This window comes from Nipponia nippon, unplaced genomic scaffold, assembly GCF_047370975.1.
Source record: "Nipponia nippon isolate SJK-2023a ecotype South Korea unplaced genomic scaffold, ASM4737097v1 scaffold_2, whole genome shotgun sequence".
NCBI classification, from domain to species: domain Eukaryota; kingdom Metazoa; phylum Chordata; class Aves; order Pelecaniformes; family Threskiornithidae; genus Nipponia; species Nipponia nippon.
In genome coordinates, this window is record NW_028262336.1 from 16,689,101 (window position 1) to 16,707,506 (window position 18,406).

The window sequence follows — 18,406 nt, forward strand, 5'->3', positions numbered from 1 at the left end:
GAGCTGATAAACTCCAGGCACAAAGTGTCTGCTCAATCTGTGCAAGGCCACAAGTGGATATTGGTATCAGCCGTGGGTTGTGTGACTGTAGGGCAGGCACTGCTATATGCAGACAAACATGGCAGGATTATATGTACATCCATTGAAATAAATGACTTTGAAGGACTTTCTGAACACCTACTGCGAAGTTGCTAGCGTGTCAGCACAACCCTCTACTCAGTATACAGCTGGGGTTGTCCTCCAACTGGGTAACTGGGTGATTGTATGAGTAAACTATGAGGGAATAAGTGAATGTTGTGTGCATTATCTGCTATTAGTAGTAACAGCTTCCTAGAGTGAAAACCTTGAGTACTTCTGGCTGTCTCATCCTAAACTCCTGTTGCACAGCCAAAGACTTTTTAAGCAAATCAGGGGAATTAATCTCTTCTTTCCATCTTCTCCTAGAGTCCCTCTGTCTTCCTTTTGATTTCTGCATAGGGTCTGCTTTCTTCATTTTCCTCTACAGTCTCCCTCGCAGCTACAGTAGTCATAGATCCAAAACTGGAGGCTGGTCTGAAGAGTCCCCCAAAAGTGTAAACCTTAAGTAAGGTAAAAGCAAAAATTGCCAATACTTTTATATATCTATATTTGCCTCCACTGGCCTCACTCAGCCATCTCTACGTGGCTAATCCACCCATTATTTCTAGCACAGTTTTCTGTCTTCCCTCTCAGGTTCCAGACCAGATTTTCCTGCTTCTTTCCTGGTTGACTGAATAGAGACATCAGCGTGCTGTTCCAACACTGTTTCTGGTTGTTTCTCACAGCTCCCTGCTAGTCTCCTACACAGACAGTTGAGCTGTAGTAGTTCGCTCTGTAGCAAAGGTTATTTCGGGTGCTTTCTCTGAGGGAAAGAGTAGGAGTGGTAGTCAGCAAAAATGCTTAATAGCCCCTGAGAGCTAAGACTTTAAGATGAAGCTCCTTTTGAAGCTACATTTGCAGCCTCTGCTCTCCCAGGCTTTGTATAATGAAAGCACCCCAGGCCACTGTGGTGTGGTTTTGGCATGCGCTGTAGTTCCCCCCGAGCACCTTGGATGGTTGTAAGCTTCAGAACCCCTTGACTCTCACTTCAAACACAGCCTTTGCCTCACCTTCTCTACCGTCTTAATTTCCTGCAAATCCAGAGCTCTGTGCATGAGCATCTGGCTCTGATCTTTGATACCCTCCCTCAGACACAATCCCTCCCTCATTTTTTTTCTCTGCCAAATCAAGCACAAACACCCACAAATTTACTTTCATCATGTTCCATGTGCCTGGAGTGGAAAATCACTTGGCTGTAAGTCTGGTGTCCTTGCTTTACATATTCAACATAGGTTAGAAGAGGGGTGCTTGGGAAAGAGTTTGGTTCTCTAAGCTGGTTATAAGACTGAGCTAAAGGAAATGTGCTTTCTAGATCTTGTGTTTCTCTCAGAGCTGTGGTCTGCCTTGTCTAATTGCTACTGTCTGCTTGTGCAGGGGTGCTCGTGGGGGCCTTTCTCCCTTAATTCATCCTTTTGTGCTAGATGGAAGTCCTAGGTTTTCTGAGCTCCTCAAAGAATGGCAATTTTTTCTTATGGAGAACGGCCATCCTACCTGCACTGAAGTTTTCCAGAAGTATGGACAACTAGAGAAGGTTTATTTGCAGATAGAAAAGGTGATGCTAGTAAAAGGGGAAATACCCAGTCATGATGAATGAAGCTTCCAATAGTTGTGAGGTAGCTGATGTGTGGCTCTTCTTATAGCTTTCATGCTTGATCATCAGTGGGGCTAGGCTGCTGCAAAAGGCTTAGATAGCTCCGCTCAAAGCTCAGCGGAGGGAGGAAGCTATACAGGCTGCTGAAGTTCAAAAGCTGTGATTGACATTACCAGGGCTTCTGGGGCTGAGCCCAGTCTTTCCCATAAGAAGCCACACGGCTTCTAGAGAGTCAAGATTGTTTCCTGTTGGTGAGCTCCTTGTGAAGCTTCTTTTCCCTTTGGCTCTGAGCTGTGTCCTATAACATTCAGCCCTGTGGAGGTGTTGGACTGTGGCTGGCAGGATTCAGGAAAGCTGGCCACATCTTCAGTACCTGGCTTGGGGATGTTTGGTATTGAATATTCAATTATTTTATGCAAAGGAGGCTAATTATGAAACCGTTACAGCAACTGGAGCACTGCATGAGAAGTGTAGTACCAGAATACAACACCCAGTGAGGCCTGGGGTCATGAACTAAGGCTCAGACTAAGACTCTGCAGGACCTGCGGAACAGCTGAGTTGGACTGGGCAAAACAAGTGCAGGAGATCCCAGAGTTTGGTCTTGATGAAACCCCATCCGAGTCTGCCAGTGAAGGAAGTCAGTAACCCAGCCCTCAGCCCAGCCTGAGGGTTTGTGAAGGCAATGGAAACAATGGAAGATCCAAGAAAAAGTGGGCAAGGCATCTGTAGCTCAAGCCTGAGGTCAAAGTTTAAGTACTTGCGCATGCTGTGGGAACAACACAAACCAGTTACACCTGGTGCCTGAGAGAAGATGCAAGAACTGCAGTGGTTTCACCCCTTGAGGAATTTGTATGTGCCAGGGGATGCCTGTGCTCATGGCAGTGATAACAGTATTATAAAGAATTTTTCATAACGGCAAGAGAGTGTAGCAGCCCCAAAAGGGAAGAAGGACACCGGTTTAGTGTGAACTGTATGTGTAAGTGCACATATAAACATGGGGCCAGGACTATATTTAAGTCTTTTTATTTGTACCCCTAAAAATGGGAACAGGCGAATCCACCTTTCTTTGGAGGAGTTCAGAAAATGTAGGATTCTTGTTTTGTGCAGAAGAATGAATGAGGGATTAAAAGTCATCAACACCCCCGCACAAACAACAAACTGGAAAAGGCACAGATTTGTAATGGTGGAGCAGGGGGGGATCCGGTAGATTCGGAAGATATCAGGCCCTTTGCCTCATCAAGAGGATGTATTTAATATTTGTACCCATTTGCCTTTGCAGTTGCGTTGCATGGCATCAACACAAGCTAAAATTGAGTACATTCCTATAGAAAAGGCTTTGGCGTTAGGCCATGGCTGTAAAGACTTTTTAAAATCTGTTTGAGAGGCCATGTTAACTAAAACTGATCATAAATCACTTTTTGCCATTGCCAGTGGGGTTCTGGCAAACACCTTCCTGCAAACAGAACGTCTCTTTCTTTAGCTACAGTTGTATAACTTGCAAATTGAATGCGAACCTGAGAAAGATTTAGTAGTTGCAGGCATACTCTCTAGTGCCTTTGACAAAAATGCTGTGGAACAAAGTCCCAGGCTAGATTATGTATATGTCAATTGGGGAAAACAAAACAGAAAAACCCAGCCCTGTCGGTTCTCAAATGAAATGCAGACTTTTATTGCTAGTGGTTTGCTGAGGACGAGACACTGCAGGATGTAATTAAGGTTCTACTAGAAAATGATTTGCACAGCTTATTCTGTCCCTGTTTCAGTTTAAAACGATTTAGATACCACTTCTCTGAGGCATGAAGAAAACTGATCCTTGAAGTGTTGCAGGAAAATAAAGATACAGAAAGCCATTTAGAGCCTGAAGGCAGCGCGAGACATCTCTGCCTCCCTCAATAGTCAGAAATACAAGTGATGTTAAATGGAGGAGCGCGTGCTGGTGGAAAACACTCACCCTCTAGAAGGAAGTTAAGGAAGCAGGCTTGCATCAGCTTGATGTGGGAGTCCTGAGCAGCCATTTTCATATCGCCGGGTAGTCTTTACTGGAAGGCACTACAGCATTATAAGCGAGAAGGTCGCTTGTATCTGCTAACACTGGATTTCATATACATAACGTCTGTCAATGGACTGCAGTTCAGTACAAGCTGACATGTATCACAGCTAATCCCCAGTGCCTACATCTACCACGCCAGTGGAAAGCGATGTCAAAATACTGCCAGAAAGGGGGCAGTGTCAATCTGTTGCACTTCTGGCACTACTCAGTTCCAGCGGATTGTCACATCTGTGCTAGCAGAAACTGATATCATAGTACGGGTGAGTTGGTTGAGATAAGTAAACAGAAAAAGTGGAGCAAAAATGTGGTATGAATTTGTAGTCTGGGATTGGCAGCATTTCACAAGTGATATAGATGCATAGTAACAGCAAGAAACAACAATTACAGATGGGGCGTGCTCTGTGGAGACTTTGTGATCACGTGAAGTGGTTGTTGTAGGCAGTGCGTGCTGGGGAGAAATAGATTTGCTTTTCCCAAATTGCAGAGGACAGTGGGAGAGTGTAAATTGCTGCCTTTCATGGTGGCGGTGTCAGGTTAGAGTGGCTGTAGTCCAGAAAGGCAAGCAGCTAGAAGTAGTGGACTTTTTGCTAACTAACCACGGTATGGGTTTTCCAGAGGACCCGGGTGACAATGCAGGACATCTGGGACAACAGGACGTTTACTGGGGGGAGCAGACAGCTTGCATGTACAGACAGCTTGTATGTACTTGCCACTGTCCATTAGTTGGGTGCAGCTGAACTTGGCTCCCCAGGGAAGCTCTGGGGACCTGTACCTTTCAGAAGCTCTCAGAGGAGGTGCCATTGCGTGGAGGCTCGCGCTGAACAGCACCCATCAGCTCGAGCTCAGACAGCGATAAATGTAAAGCTCTTTGGGGCTCCTGGTTAGGAGTAATTCCTGAACAACGCAGAATATGGGAGCTCTTACGCGCTAATTCAACTGGCAACAAATGGCGTGTTCATGTACAAAGAGCTGAGTGTTGAGAGGGCTCTAGTTCCTCCTAAAGCCCCAGCACTTGTCACTACCAGTGTCATTGCTCCAGCTACTTTGTTTCCTGAAGACCATCATTGCTGGAGAATTCCTAGATGTTTGTGACTCCGTAGATGTTAATTCATTCAAGTTGTTAAATCATTGAAGCATTGAACTGTAATTGTGAGCAGCTTTGCTCCAACTACTTTTTTTGCAGAGCTGCACAAAAATTGTGCTTTTCTGTATCTTAACGTTGCTTGAATTTCCTTCTGCTAATAAACTGAGGCATTAAGTTTCTAATTTAGGGATGGGATAAAATGAGTTGTGCTGTGATTTCTAATCATGGGAGAACTCTTCTAATGTGCACACGTTCAGTGTTTGTCTTATAAAAATGGTTTCTTAACAATGCCCATTGCAGCTAATTTGTAACTACATAGTGTAAACATTGATTTCTAAAGTTTTTTTAATAGATCCCCAAGCTACTTAATTATCACTTACTGACCCTTGTTTTCTAATGGTGCTTACTTTAGTTTCCTCAAACTTTATAAGAGCTGGGTCTCAAGAGGCAGTAAGATGGACAACTTCTTATTCCATATCTAATAGGATAGGAAGGTCTCCAAAGCATTACTAGTTCATGTCTTCCCAGGAGTAGGATCTTCCCTTCACGGTGATACCCCTCTTAGCTGGACATCTAGAATGTTCTTTCTGGTTCAGCTAAAGCTTGTATTAAAATCAGGGAGAAGCAAATTCAAATCAGAACTTCTCCAGGGTTTAAAAAATCCTTCCTCTCGCTAAGCCTCTTGCTTGTGGTAGGCTTCTTTCAGGTCTTGCACACCTTTTGGCCTATGAACCAGCTGTATTCTTCAGTACCTGTGTCGATGTGAGTTGAGGGGAGAGAGCAACCTGCTTTCTGAGAACTGTTTGCCATGACAAAAGTCTTCAGGCTAACTTAATCCCTATTACAGTGCCATTGACTTGAACAGTTATCAGAGCTGAACTTCTCTTTTAGACATTGAGTCTTCCACTGCAACTCTGTAGCCCACTACACTATTTAAATGACTAGCACATTGGCTGTAACGTCAGAGCATCACATCTTACTCTGATGTTCTTGTAGTGCAGATGATTAGAGAGTGGTTCAGGGACTTGGCCACCTCGAATGAGCTATCACCAACAGGAAAGGGGATGCTTGTAGAAAAAGTTGATCAGTCTCTATCCGCATTTGGAAAAATAAAAGGTGAGACACATGGAGGGAGACTGGGAAAGTGTAAGGAAATTATAGAAGGGTCATCAGAGATGCCAGAGATTTCAAAAGCTTTCAAGGCCATTGCAGACCATAAGGTATATTCCTTATTGTCCTTGTTTTGCTGTAGACTAATCACAGTCTGTAGCGGGCACTAAGCTAGCAACTCGAACACATGACCTCAGAGTACCCCCTGCACTGCCTGTGCTACAAAAATAATAGTTGTACTTCACCTGTCAGGTAAACCCTACAGTTTATAAAGGGTGAATAATTACCAGCTATTGAAGATGTGAGGAGCAAGAGATGCATGCATCCAGAAGGGATTTGAAACTGTTGGCAGAGTTCAACAGATGGCTTGTGCTCCTCTACAGCAACCTGGGACATCTTCTTGTAACAGGACTGCAAAGAATATCCTTGGGCTAGGAATTCAGGCCCCTGGCCCAGGTGCTGCAAGCAGCTGTGTTGTGTAGAGTACCCACAAGGCTAAAAGCAGTTGGCTTATTCAGTCCTCAAAGCAAGATAAATCCTGTCCCGATAGCACTGCTGGTTACTGAAATATATTGAGAAGACTAGAAGAGAAGTAGGAAGCATGGGGAAAAGTGCAAATTAAAGCAAGGGGCATAAAAGAGAAAAAGTAGAGACTGATTTTGACTTATTTAGGCAGAAAATTTGAGAAAGGCTTTTACTGATCACAGAGATCTGGAAGAAACTTCCAAAAGCAGCAGTTGTTGGTTTTTCTTGTTACCTCCTGTCGTCGGGGGGCTAGATCTATCTTAAAAGGGATGCTGAGACGGTCTGTCAGTGATGATAGGGCATAGCTCAGAGACACCCACAAGTCTGAAACAAGCAGTGAAACTTCTTGTCAAATACAGTATCACTGAAAACTCAGAAAATAGCACTGAAAGATGCATTGGGATGCCTTCTAGTCCATCCCTCTATCCGATAGTATGGCTAGCAGTCATTCTTGACCAACATTTGCCCTTTTCTTAAAGACATGCAGTGATGGAGCCTGCTCAGACTTGTAGGAATTTTTGGCTTGTTTTGGACTTGCTTCCATGGTAAGTCCAAACCCTGTCTTCCAATGCTGGCATTGTAGCTGCTGTGTAGCTAGTCCTGCCCCTGTCTACTGCATTTGAATAGCTGATTTTTCCTAAGTAACTGTAGAATTTTGCATGTCTTTTTTGAATAACATCTTTTTTTCCCCCAGACTTTCTCAGATAATCAAAGCTGTTTTGAATACTAAGTCTGTTTTCCAGCGTATTTGCAGCCCCGCCCAGCAAGGTGCCATCTAAAAGTTTAATAAGCTCAGCCTCTGTTCCTTCATTCTTGTCATTAATGAAAATATTGAATAATACAAGTTCTGGGAGAGTTCTCTACAAAAATCCAGCTTGATGCATCTCTCCAGTTTGATGGAGAAGTAGCAGCAGCTTCACTGGGTATGAAATTTCCCTCTCCCCCAAATGACGATCAAGAACAATTTGCTTTCACAGGTTGTGAAACATTCCAAGTTTAAAATCTTTTACGAAGAAAAGTCTCCAAAGACTGGGGAAGCGTAGAATACGCCTAACAGCAGAATTTACTCATAGGTTGTAGAAGATCCATGCTCTAGCTGTAAAATCCATAAACATTTAAAGTTAGACAATCTGCTCAAGGAAATGCTTTAAGTATTTATGGCACCCTGCCAGACAGCTACCAGGCCAACACACCCCCTGGCCTTAAAGCTGGAGTGTTACAGAAATAGTCTCAGCAGATTGTTGAAAAAAAACTGTGGATTTAAGTCTTTTGGAGCAGGTACGACCTCTGTAGAAAGCTTGGCAGTTCCTTAAAGGTTTTATTTCTTTGAAAAAAGCTCTCATGATTTGCTACTTTTGACTTTTGAGTCATACAGTGATCTCGTACTGAGGGTACATTGATCTGCATGTAGCTAAGTACTTCTCAGACATACTTCTAAGGGTGCTTAGACATTCAAATGACCAAGAGGAGTGCTTGAATTTTTCAAGGTAATGATGCCTTGTACCTTCAAGATTTAAGCCAACCTCTAACTTTTTGGTCTCAGGAAGAGGGCTCTGCAAAAGGCAGGTTATTCCAAATGGTTGTGCTGCCGTTCAAAGGGGTCTCAACAGGCTGGAGAAATGTGCCAACGGGAGTCTCATGAAGTTCAACAAAGGGAAACACCAAGCTCTGTCCCTGGGCAGGAATAACCCCATGCCACCAGTACAGGCCGGGGGCTGAGAGGCTGGAAGGCAGCTTTGCAGAGAAGGTCCTGCGGGTCCTGGTGGACACCAAGTTGAACGTGAGCCAGCAGTGTGCCCTTGTGGCAAAGGCGTCCAACAGCCGCTGGGCTGTGTTAGGAAGAACATCACCAGCAGGTCAAGGGAGAGGATCCTTCCCCTCTGCTTGGCACTGGTGAGTCACATCTGGAGTGGTGTCCAGTCCTGCGCTCCCCAGTACAAGACAGACATGGGCTACTGGAACAAGTCCAGCAAAGGGCCAGAAAGATGATTAAGGGCTTGGAGTGTTTCTTACATGGGAAAAGGCTGAGAGGGCCGGGACTGTCCAGCCTGGAGAAGGGAAGGCCCAGGGGCATCTTATCAATGTGTATAAATGCCTGATGGGGGTGCAGTAAAGAAGACAGAGCCGGACTCTTTTCCATGGTAAAAAGTGAAAGGACAAGAGGTAACAGGCACAAGCTGAAAGACAAGAAGTTCTGTCTGAACATAAGAAAACCCTTTTTTTTTTTTTCCTTTTTTACTGTGACGAGGGGTTGAACACTGGAATGGGTGTCCAGAGACATTGCAGAGTCTCCATCCATGAAGATATTAAAAATCTGACTGGATACAGCCCTAAGCAACCTGCTCTAGTTGACCCTGCTTTGACCAGGGTTAGACTAGGCAATTTTCAGAAGTCCCTTCCCACCTCAATGGTTTTGTGATTCTTGAGGACATTCTTACACGTTCCTCTGAAACATCCATATGTGGCACCGTCAGAAACAGGGCACTGACTTGAGTCCCAGTTTGTACAGAAGTCCAAAGGAGGAATTTGCATTTTGATGTAAGGGAATGAAAGGTGTCTGTTCCCTGTGTCTCTCACACTTAGCAGAGACACCTCTGCATGTGTCAACTGATGCCAAATTAGGATTTTACACCTAACTAACTCTGGAAAGGCAAAAGGAAGCGGTGAAGAAAGCCCTGTGTGATATAAGTGCAGACCTTTCTATACGTACAGGTCTGGATACATAATTAAGAATGCTCTCACTCATTTATACACTTTATTCATTATTATTGTTGTTAATGTTTTCCTATCTTTATCTGTTTTTAATTACAGGCAAAGATGGATACATAAATCATCCCCACTCTGACCTAATGATGAAGCAATTGCATTTTCTTTCCTGTAGTGGGAGAGGACACAGATGAAGCCAGTGCCCCAAGCCACAGCCTTGAGCACAAGGTAAGCCATTAGTTTCAAATGACCTGTTTGAAAAACAGGAGACGGGGAGCTGGGGAGCTGCCACCGGGAAGGGCTGTGGAAAGAGTTGGGAGCATGGCCTGGCAAGGGACAAGAGACATTGCTTGGTCCAAAGGCAGACTCCAATTTCTGTACAGGGAAACCGCCTCCCTTTGCGCATTTCCACAGCGTGTAGGGAAACGGGACTGGAATGAAAGACAGAGGCTGTGTATCAAGAAACACTTTGCTGATGCAACTGGTTTCTTCTCCACATAGGAATAACCCAGCAGAGCCTCAAAAGCTAGGCAATGAGCAAACAGCATATTGGATTTTTCTGTATAGGTATATTAACAGTGTGTATTTTTCTCAGGTTGTCAGGTAGACCTTTTCCTGTCCTGTCTATTTCTTATTTCAACATTCTTTTTTTCCAAGTTGTACAGTCTTTGTGTACACTGCAGAGGCGCTTCTGTGAATATAATCTGTCCGATAGGCCCCCAATATGTAGTTAAATGCTGCTTTCTGAAGGCATCTATAGGATCCTGAGAAAGAAATAATTCTTTAGTTTACAGAGAGCATTACCTATTGCTCAAATGTAGGATTCCTCTCTTACTTTGGGGTGCAAAACCTGGAGCTCTGCTTGTGCCGCGACTTCAGGTTGTTCTGTGACAGAGCTTTTTGGGCTACCCTATAATAGAAGTAAGAAGGCAAACGTTGTAAGGGACATTTTAACATGTACCTAAAGTCTGATCGGTATTTCCATACTGCTTCTCTATATCACAGAGCAGTAGTGGTCCAATCTTTCTATACTAAAATAATTTTAATCCAATAATTTTGGACTGAATTTGAGGGCTGACCTGTTACTGGGATGTAACTGGTGCTGTATGAGGGAAAGTAGCAAAAGAGGCTGTTATATCACTGCATCTGGATGCCGTATACATATTCTGAATGAGCTGTCGTCAACAGCTGGCCTGCGTAACTAGGTGGTTTGAACTGGAATTGCAAAGTGCTGCCATGATGCTGGTATCAGCAAGTTCTGGCTGCAGAGCCATCAGCCTCTCGTGTGCCGCCCTCTGTGGAGCTGAACTGGCTTTATGTGAGGGCTTTTCCAACAGAATCCAAGATGCTGTGACAACAGCTGTCTGCCACCCAGACAACACCCAGACAACATAGCACACTCTCTCTCTGGTACAACTAGCTGCTGAGCTCTCTGAATCCCAGCCCTGCCATCCTCATAGGACCTCTGCAGTAAAATAAAATGGCCTGCAGGTCTGGGGTGAGGCTGCTGGAGCTTCTCCTGTTATCCCAGATCTGAGACTCCAGGAAGAAGGAAGAATTTCTCCTCCCCATAACAGTGTTTCTCATTAGCCCTAGTTTCAGGCAAACAATTTTTGGATGAACTGGTATCCTTCAGCGAGACAATAGTACCTTACATGCGCTCCTTTTGGGGCTGTGTGCTTTGTGCATTAGTTCCTCCTGCCTTGAAAGAAGAGATGTCTGTATTTACAGGTTTATCTAGACAGTGGTATTGTATCCACGTGCAGTAGCATACATGGATACTTTAAAATGTGCCAGACTCCCTGCCTTTTTTTCCTTTAAGCCATAGGGTGTTTCTGATTTGTTCTTTACTGTGCCCTTCTTGAAAGGGGGAACCGTTGTGTTACTGAAGTGGCAGCCTTGGGCAAGATGCGGTATGCATATTTCTCTCACCAGCTTTGGGGTTAAGTGCCAGCATTGGGGTACTTTGTCTTGCTCTCCCCTCCTGTCCTTCTTTCCCTCCCAAGAATCAGGGAGAAAATGCTGCCCCTGTCGTTAACCTGTATCCATTTGGGACAACGGGGGCTTCTGCCTCGGTTTCCAGGAGAAGTGGAAGCAGCCCCTGCTGCTGGAGCATCTTCAGCTGCAGCCCCGCTGGGGTGCCCCTCCTGCTGCTGAAGTGTAAATCCCCAGTAGCTCTTTTAACCACCCTTCTCATACTACTTGAAAAATAACTTTCTTTTGTCATTAACGCTGATCTATAGCCGCATTAATGTGTGAAATCACTGGGTGTGAAAATAGTGTACTAACCGCTACTTAATGTAATATTACCACAGTAATGTCTCTAAAAATATCTTGTCCACTTGATTGCTTTCATTGTGAACTAGAGATAATGTACCACTTACAGCTGATGATTAAAATTCATAAAGCTTTGGTTCTTAATTACAGCAACTTGCAATCAAAGTGAAATGTCAGATCCTGAATGTTGTTTATCTGTATACAAATTCACAAAAACAAGAAAATATAAGGACCGTCTACACAACAAAGCTGAGCTGCTTTGCTTTAAGGTTAAGTAAAATAAATACCCATGTGTGTATTTATTGAGACAGGTTGGAATCAGTGAGCATGAGATCTTTGACGAGGCAGAACTCATCTCTTATGAAATGCATATCTTTGGGAATATTCAAATGTTTAAATTATGGAAGAGATTTGGAAAATATATTGATGAAGATGGAAATGTAAACTCGACAGAAAACTGTTGTGGGTGGATGGAAGTAACTAATTGATGTGCTACAAATGGAAATTTTGCAATGCGGGCTCAAGGTTAAACCTAAGAGGCATCCAAAGAGGGAGATACCTGAAAATGCAGATATGGATTCCCACTGCCATGGGGAATTACTGTGGTGGCTGGCAGGAGAGGATAGGGTCCTTGGCTTCAAACGTCAACATGACTTAACTATAATCATGCTCTTGGTCAACAGTGGCACTGTAGAACAAAATCACATTCTTTTGGGTGCCCTTAGCTCTGCATTTCCAGAGCTATGGTGTATCTTTTTTTTTTTTTTTTTTTTAAAGTTAACACTAAGCTCTGAGGGTTTACAGTGCTCTGGGGTGTATCTTACCCTAAATTTACTAATACATACTCTCAGCCCTAACTCCATGTCACCATAGCTCCCCCCCGCCTCACCTTTTTTTTTTGTTCTGGTATGTGAGATGCAGGCATAACTAAGTGTAGAAACTACAGTTCTATTCCATTTATAGTCCTACTGGCATTCTTCATTTGTTGTATCTGTGCTGTGCCAGTCTGGAAAACTCCAAACCAGAGGGAGCCAATTTCTTATAACATCAGTAAAACAAAATAACATTAGAACAATAGGATCACTTCCTTACTAAATCTGAGTAGCTCCATTTCTTTCTTCTGATTAAATGTCACTTTGAAGGAGATCTAGCCCCTTGTTTGGAAACTTCTTTAGAAAAGCTAAGTTTTTTTCCACAGGATATTCCCACCGTCTACACACTGATTATTTTTTTGCATCCTTTTTGCCAGTAGATTAAAAAAAATATATCATTGCATGAATGGGAAATCAAACCTTAACAATGGTATTCATTTTCCTAGGCTTTCCATGCCACCTGTCCCTTCAGGTGTTACTCTTCCTGGTGGTTTTGGTGATCTTTGCAGTGACACTGATGAGGAAAGTGCTCAATTTTAGAGCTGATCCAGTACACCCAAGTGTTATTCCCTTGGCAGTTTGTCTCATAGACATTTGCTATTTGCCTACCTCTGTTCCAGCTACACTGGCGAACATTTTTGAAACAGGAAAACCATTTCCTACGCTAGCCGCATCATGCAGCTCTGATTCACTGTGACTTATTCTGGCATGGAGTCTGTCCTGCTGGCTGTTGTGGCTCATGTAGTAGCTTTTGTAGCTGTCTGCTGGTGTTTGCACTACTTGTGTATCATGAAAAGGATGGCTAGCTTGCAGTGGGAAGGATTTCTATGGCTGTGTGGCTTAGTGAGCGCCTCGGTACGTGCTTTCCTAATGTCAGCCTTAGCCATCAGCAACCCCTAATAACTCAGCATGTCTGGGGTGTCCCGCTGCTATCCAAGCTCTCCTGCTTGGACTGCTGCTGCAGCAAAACCTGCTCTCTGCGTGGACTGTGCTTCGACTGGAGTGAGCCTGTTCCTTGTGCTCTTCTGTACCGGTTTCATGGGCGCTATCCAGAAGACATGCTCAGCCCCAAGTAGAGCCAAAGCCTCCGAGCAATGCAGAGGCAAAGTCAGTCACCCCACTTCTGCCCCTTTGTAACTTCAGGATAACCCCTTTGCCTGGGGCATGGTATGAGCTTGCTGCGATGTTAGCTTTTTGTAGCAGCTTCAAAAGGTCTCTCACTGAGTCCTGCTCAGAGCTTTCCCCTACTTAGTACCTGATCCCTGTTGCAGTGTATAAGGTGTATGTGGCACAGTCCGGGCCGAAAAGGAAGATTCTCATAACAAAAAAATACTGTCTTGTTCCTCCTCTTGACATCCCAGCCAGAACACTAGTAGGAAATTCGATGCAAATGTCCTGTTCATCTTTATGTTGCAGATAACTTGGCCCCTCACATCTCAAGCGATGGGTTTGCAATATATTACTTCCTGCAAAATCTGTAAGACAGTTACCCATCCTTTTTAGTGCCAAATGCATAATGTTTTATGTCAGGTGGCTTGCAGCTGCAAGTGGCATCCGTATGTACCTCCTAGGCTGCTTCCAAAGCTCTTAGGCTGCTTCCAGAGCCTGAACAAGTTCATCTCCAGCTAACTCAGGCATCCCTCCCCTCCACAGCAATGTGCACTGTGGGCACACCCCTCCCAGCTTACTTTTCAGTCCCACTCTTGGGGCTGTTCACAGTCCCTGAGAGGTTTAGGTGCTTCTCGTGGGAGTTCGCAGCTGTGGTGAGGATGTGAAAGGAGACAGACTTAGCTAAGCTGTGTCTACGTTGGGCACAGAGGTACAGATAAATGCCCTAATCTTCAAAGTGCAATTGCAGCAGGCATAACCTGGCACAGCAGTTTAGAGACAGGTAACCGGGAGCTGCCTGGCTTGGGGGAGGAATCCAGGATTTTCTGAGCAGCCTGAGCCCACTGAGGAACTTGTCCTCAAGAGGCAACGTCTGACAGCTATCCCACTCGCATGAAACACCACATGTCGAGGAATTTAATGTGAGCACAGCGGGCCAGGTTTGCATTTCGCCTGTTGCCTCTTCACACTTCCCGAATGCTGCCAAAAGGCCCAAGCGTCAAAGGGAAGGCAGCCCCTGGCAGTCGTGCTTCGTGCCACTGGAAATCCTGTGGGCTCCCGCTGCCATATGCTGCAGGTTGCTTGGGGAGGGAAGGCTCTCTTGTGCCTCTAACGTTAGCCCTTTATTCCGTGTAACAGGTTCGGGGCTGGTGATGACAGCTTTGCACCTAGGGGTAAGAGTTAATTTAGATTGGGCACTTGTGGCTCCCTTGTCCTCTCTGGCTGAGGATAGATCTCCTTTAAGTACTGTATTCGTTACCTACTCCATGAGCAAGAAATCAGACTGTGCAAAGGAGGCGAGGAGGTACAACATGTAAAAAACATGTCCTCCCACTCTCCCTTTTCCGCAGGATAGGCGATGTTTGACTTCACACTTGAGGAAGCAGCTGAGAAATCCTTCAGATGGTTAAACATTTCAAACGGTTTGGATGGGTAAATGTCCTAGATTTTAAAAATTTCGCAGAAGTACTTGAGTTACAAAGTGGACCGTGAAATGTTTGTGGAGATGTTCTTATCCTCCTGCTACTGACATCAGAGCAAACAACGGGGTAAGGGAGGGGAGGCGGGAATTTTAGGGTAATGGGAAAACAAATGGGTGATGCTAGGTTTCAAAATAAATTTCTCATCCTTAGAATGGAGACGCTACACTTGCCCAGTTTTGTTTCCCTTGTTTCAGAGAATATTCAATTTCTGCGAAAATTTGCCATTTTGGTTTAACAGTGTTTCTGTTTTGAGTGATGCTTTCCGTCTCAGAGGGCTGCGGTTCTGGTGACCCCGGGCTGAGGCTTGGGCTAGCCGACGGTCACTGGGGAATCCAAAAGGGAAAATTGTCAGTGCTGGTGAATTAGCATTTAGTAAGAGGAAAACATGTATTCTGGAATACATAATACTGCTCCTCAGCGACGCTCGGCTTCAGCTTCCCATTCAGCAGCACGGACATGAGTGATTTTTCTTTCACTCTGCAGTGGTGAAAGGTCCTGGCCTGACCGCCCTGGGAATTGAGCCCTGTGTAAACCCTCAGCAGAGAGGCAAAGGATCCTGGCTACAGGCTGTTCTTCTCATCCGGTTTCAATGATGGAAGAGGAAACAGAGTTTATACAAAACCTAGCCCAACCCCCAGAAACATCTTGCTTTGTTTATGTTCCGAGCTCAGCCTGCGACTCTCGCAGTTTGGAAGAGCTATCCAGACATTTCTCCATCTGACTGACTTTGCATCTATTCCTTGATCTCATCGAGAGATCTGGCTTTTAGCTCCCACTCGTGACATCCCACTTTCCTCTCTCTCTCTCTCTCTCGTTCTGCTCTCCAGCGCCTGAAAGATCCCTGTATAACATGATTATGCAACCATGCAAATGGACACGGTTCTTTTCATTTACTGCAAACCCCGCTTCGGGTCTCCCGCTATGAAAATAAAATCGCCGGTGAGAGACACGCTGTAGAAGGTAGCAGGGAGGGAGCTTTATGTGGCTGGGTTTGAATGCTTGAAGGTGGTATTAGAGATGGAAACAGACTATTTGAAGTAAACCGGTGTGCCACCATCTCTCCACAGGAACCAGCATCAGTTAATAGACTCAGACAGTTCTCCTCTGAATCCTTTCCCCCTAGGAAATGGCAGACACTCGCCTTCCTGCTTGTTTTCCTCAGCTGGAGGTCTCCCCCCCTCCCAACCCCAAGCTGCAGGGAAATTAGCGGTGCGGCTCTCCCAGAAGGCTAATTTGCACCCTCCCACTGTAAACAGGCAGTTGCCTTCTTCGCTTTGCACCCAGGCGGGAGGGCCTCGGGGGGCGGTTAACCACGCTGCCGCTGCCGCTGCGCCCCACGCTCGGCACAAGGGCGCCCGGCACCGGGCTGAGGGCGATTCTCGTCCTGCGGGGATGAACCGGCCTCTCAAATTGCTCGCGTTGCTTGGAGGAGGAGGAGGAGGAGTGAGGAAGTCCCTTACACAGAGAGGGAAAAAATAAATAAAATAAAAGGCCCAAAGCTCGTACTACTTGGTTAATGATTCGAGAGACCTCAGCCACCTCATGTGATCCCTGTAAGTGAAGATGCCCCCCTCCACTGCGGCAGCAGTCAGACCTGTTCAGTTCTGGTGGCCTTGCTCATCACAGTGCTCAAGTCCCTTTCTGGGGCTTCATGGGCCTTATCCTACGGGATGATCCCACGGATCATCCTTGCGTTACCTTGCTGGGAGCAAAGGTACAGGGCAGGCTGAGCTCTGCCACTGAGGTGGGCTGCAGGCTTGTGTCCGCCTTCCCCCGCAACCCCTTCCTTGCTCTCTGGCGGTGGTGCTAACGTTGCCTGCGGAGTGAAAGGGGTACATTAGCTCTCTCCAAGTCTCTCCTGAAAAGCTGTTTTTCCATTTCACTGCCCTTGAGGAGGGCCTTACCTACCCAAAAGTTCCCCTGACTGGGTAACCAGGGCTCCTGTATCCCCCCAGTTCCCCTGACTGGGTAACCAGCGCTCTGTATCCCCCCGGTTCTCCTCACTGGGTAACCAGGGCTCCCGATGCTTCCCAGATGTGGGCAGCGATCTGCAGCTGCCGTGTCCTGCAGAGGCAGCGGGAGGCCCCCTGCGGCAGCCGCGGCAGCAGCAGAGATGCCGGCCCTCGGCCCGGAGAAGCCGAGAGACGCGAGTGCGGCACGCCGGCAGGAGAAGCCGTGGGGCGAGAAAGCGGAACGCCGCGGCGCGGCTCTGCCGCGGGCGGGGAGCGGGGGCCCGGCCGAGGCCGGCGGGCGAGGGCGGGCGGCGGGGCCCGGGGGCGGCGGGGCCCCGGTGCCGCCCGGCCGCGCCCCCAGCCCTGCAGGGGGCGCCCTCTCCCGCCGCGGGGCCGGCAGGGGGCAGGCGCGGCCCCGCCTCCAGCGCCCCGCGGCGCGGGGGCGCGCCCCCCCCCGTCCCCGTCCCCCCTTTTTCCTCTTTTCCTCCTTTTTTTCCTTCCCGTATCTTTGTTCTTTGGGGGGGGGGGGGGGGGTGGCGTTGCTGCTGCCTCTCCCCTTGAGCTGCATTTGTCTCTCGCTGTCCGCTCCGCCGGCCCCTCGTGCCCCCGCGCCCCTGCCAGCTCTGCGCCGCCGCCGCCGCCGCCCTCCCCGCGGCTCCCCCCCGGGAGACGGGGCTGAACGGTTGCACCGGAGCGGCTCTTTCTGTTGCTGCCATATGTCCTTCTGCCGAGGCACCATTTCTCTTGCGGTATTTTGAATGCGTTCGTGCTGGAAATACTAGGACGATAAGGAAACTGTGAATTTCTGCCTGTGCCTTTTTGGATCATAATGAGATTCGAAATCGAGCGTGAATGAGCTTTGATGGATGGTTGTAGTGATATTCTGAGCCGGTTTAGTTCAGAGTCATCCGAGAGGCTCAGGCTCGACACTACCGGGAGGACCTTTCAGGAGGAGAGGGAGCAACCCCCCGGCTGTCACCCGCCATCCCAGCACCAAGAGGGATGCGAGCCACTGAAGTGGCATCATCCTTTCCCTCTCCCACCCCCCCTTTCCTTTGGAGATAGATACGGTTCTGCAATCAAAGAACCTCTAGTAATTGCCCAGTTGCTTAAACATGAAAAAATGATGCCTGCCTTCATCTGCAGGGCACCTGAAATGACAGTGGCCGTGCTCAGCGTACGCTGCCCCGTTCCCCTTCATGCAGTGTCAGCTGAGGCTGCCTCTGTAGCGCAGGACTCTCCTCTTGATGCCTGATCTGTCCCCTTGAAACCCCTGCTGGAATGCCCCGCGGGTCCGACCCCTCGCTCGCGCGCACAGGGGGATGCACAGCCCTGGGTCCCTCCTCCTGGTGAAAAGGAGCTTTGAGGCTGCGAGCCGTACCGCCCTGTAATTAATGTACACTCGGCCTCAAATACGCAGTGACAACAACTTAAATGTCAACATTCCTAGTTAATCCCTTGCTAACAAAATATGCCTGGAAAGAGATGCATAATCTCCAGTGAACAAGATCTTATTTTAGCAGTACAAGCA